Below are 3,486 nucleotides of genomic sequence, written 5' to 3'. Positions count from 1 at the left end.
ATTATATGTAGATGACATATTGTTGATCGAAAATGATACTGAATTTCTGAATAGCATAAAAGGATACTTGAATAAGAATTTTTCAGTGAAAGATCTCGGTGAAGCTGCTTATATATTTTGCATCAAGATCGATAGAGATAGATCAAGACTCTTAATTGGACTTTCACAAAGCACATACCTTGATAAAGTTTTGAAGAAGTTAAAAATGGATTAAGCAAAGAAAGGGTTCTTGCGTGTGTTACAAGGTGTGAAGTTGAGTTAGACTCAATGCCCGATCACTGCAGAAGATAGAGAGAAAATGGAAGTCATTCCCTATGCTTCAGCCATAGGTTCTATCATGTATGCAATGGTGTGTACCAGACCTGATGTGTGCCTTGCTATTAGTTTAGCAGGGAGGTACCAAAGTAATCCAGGAGTGAATCACTAGAAAGCGGTCAAGAACATCCTGAAATACCTGAAAAGGACTAAGGATATGTTTCTCGTATATGGTGGTGCCAAAGAGCTCGTCGTAAACGGTTACATCGATGCAAGATTTGACACTGATCCAGATGACTCTAAGTCACAAACCGGATACGTGTTTTATTAAATGGTGGAGCTGTCAGTTGGTGCAGTTCCAAGCAGAGCGTCGTGGCGGGATCTACATGTGAAGCGGAGTACATAGCTGCTTCGGAAGCAGCAAATGAAGGAGTCTGGATGAAGGAGTTCATATCCGATCTAGGTGTCATACCTAGTGCATCAGGTCTAATGATAATCCTTTGTGACAACACTGGTGCATTTGCCTTGGCAAAGGAATCCAGATTTCACAAGAGAACCAAGCACGTCAAGAGACGCATCAATTCCATCCGCGATCAAGTCAAGGAGGGAGACACGGAGATTTGCAAGATACATACGGATCTGAATGTTGCAGACCCGTTGACTAAACCTCTCCCATGAGCAAAACATCATCAGCACCAAGACTCCATGGGTGTTAGAATCATTACAATGTAATCTATATTATTGACTCCAGTGCAAGTGGGAGACTGAAGGAAATATGCCCTAGAGGCAATAATAAAGTTGTTATTTATATTTCCTTGTATCATGATAAATGTTTATTATTCATGCTAGAATTGTATTAACCAAAAACTTAGTACATGTGTGAATACATAGAGAAACAGAATGTCACTAGTATGCCTCTACTTGAGTAGCTCGTTGAATCAATGATGGTTACGTTTCCTAACCATAGACATGAGTTGTCATTTGATTAACGAGATCACATCATTAGAGAATGATGTGATTGAGTTAACCCATCCGTTAGCTTAGCACGATGATTGTTTAGTTTGTTGCTATTGCTTTCTCCATAAGTTATACATGTTCCTATGACTATGAGATCATGCAACTCCCGAATACCGGAGGAACACTTAGTGTGCTATCAAACGTCTACAGGTGTCTCCGATGGTGTTTGTTGAGTTGGCATAGATCGAGATTAGGATTTGTCACTCCGAGTATTGGAGAGGTATCTCTAGGCCCTCTCGGTAATGCACATCACTATAAGCCTTTCAAGCATTGTGACTAATGAGTTAGTTACGGGATGATGCATTATGGAACGAGTAAAGAGACTTGCCAGTAACGAGATTGAACTAGGTATTGAGATACCGATGATCGAATCTCGGGCAAGTAACATACCGATGACAAAGGGAACAACGTATATCGTTATGCGGTTTGACCGATAAAGATCTTGGTAGAACATGTGGGAGCCAATATGAACATCCAGTTTCCACTATTGGTTATTGACTGGAGATGAGTCTCGGTCATGTCTACATAGTTCTCGAACCCGTAGGGTCCGCACGCTTAACGTTCGGTGACGATCGATATTATGAGTTTATGTGTTTTGATGTACCGAAGGTAGTTCGGAGTCCCGGATATGATCACGAACATGACGAGGAGTCTCGAAATGGTCGAGACATAAAGATCAATATATTGGACGACTATATTCGGACACCGGAAGTGTTCCAGGTGATTTCGGAGAAAACCGGAGTGCCGGAGGGTTACCGGACCCCCCCCCCCCCGGGGAACTAATGGGCCACATGGGCCTTAGTGGAGAGAGAGAGGGCCGGCCAGGGCAGGCCGCGCACCCCCTCCTCCTCTAGTCTGAATTGGACTAGGGAAGGGGGGCGGCGCCCCCCTTTCCTTCTCCCTTCTCCTCCTTCCTTTCCCCCTCCTAGTAGGACTAGGAAAGGGGAGTCCTACTCCTACTAGGAGGAGGACTACTCCTCTCCAAGCACGCCACAAGGGACCGGCCGACCTCCCCCTTGCTCCTTTATATACGGGGACATGGGGAACCCTAGGACACACAAGTTGATCATTGATCCCTTAGCCTTGTTCGGTGCCCCCCTCCACCATAATCCACCTCGTTCATATCGTCGTAGTGCTTAGGCGAAGCCCTGCGCCAGTAGCTTCATCATGACCGTCATCACGCCGTCATGCTGATGAAGCTCTCCGTTGACACTCAGCTAGATCGAGAGTTCGTGGGACGTCACCGAGCCGAACGTGTGCAGATGGCAGAGGTGCCGTACTTTTGGTACTAGGATCGGTCGGATCGTGAAGACGTACGACTACATCAACCGCGTTGTCATAACGCTTCCGCTTACGGTCTATGAGGTTACATGGACAACACTCTTCCCCTCTTGTTGCTATGCATCACCATGATAGATCTTGCGTGTGCGTAGGATTTTTTTGAAATTACCGCGTTCCCCAACAGAAAGGGCATGGGTCCCATGGCTCTCTTTCTCTACCATGTTTTCTAGCAACAAAGTCTTTCTTATCATAACGTTGATTCTTTGATTGTGGGTTATCAAGATCAATAGCAGGTTCACTCTCTACATCATTATTATTACTAGGTTGAGCATCAACATGAACATAATTATTAACATTACACTGGTACGCGTCGGTCCTAAGCAAACAGTTCTTAACCCCTTTCCGCGACGGCATTCAGAACCGTCGCCAAGTGAGTGTGGGCGATAGGGTGGGGGGGCGTTCCTTCCCACACGACCCAGAAACCGTTGGGGATATGCCCTCCTGGCACACATGCTCGGCAAAATGAGGTCGTCTGCGACCGGCGAGCACTCAAATACAGAAATACATACAGTAGTGCTAAAAATACAATTATACAAGCGAAATCATTTCCGGTCGTAAGTACATCCCACACAGTCAATCACCAATAAACGTTTATGTTCGTATATATGATCGATTGTAAGTACACTGGGATATTTCGCCCGAACTGCGAGTGTTGTGCTCCCCACAGGGACTAGGCGACGACAACTATGCTCAGCTATATCTAGGTAACACAAATTATGGGAATGGTTGCAGGAAAATAAGCCTACACTATCTAAGACTGTTATGGAAAATCGCCGACAAACAAATATATGACAGAATATAATTGTTTCACATCAAGCACACACATATATGTATTTCCAACAAGATTACATGACAGAAATACGAAACAACATG

This window comes from Triticum dicoccoides, chromosome 7A (genome assembly GCF_002162155.2).
Source record: "Triticum dicoccoides isolate Atlit2015 ecotype Zavitan chromosome 7A, WEW_v2.0, whole genome shotgun sequence".
Lineage (NCBI taxonomy): Eukaryota > Viridiplantae > Streptophyta > Magnoliopsida > Poales > Poaceae > Triticum > Triticum dicoccoides.
This window is presented reverse-complemented; position numbering follows the sequence as displayed.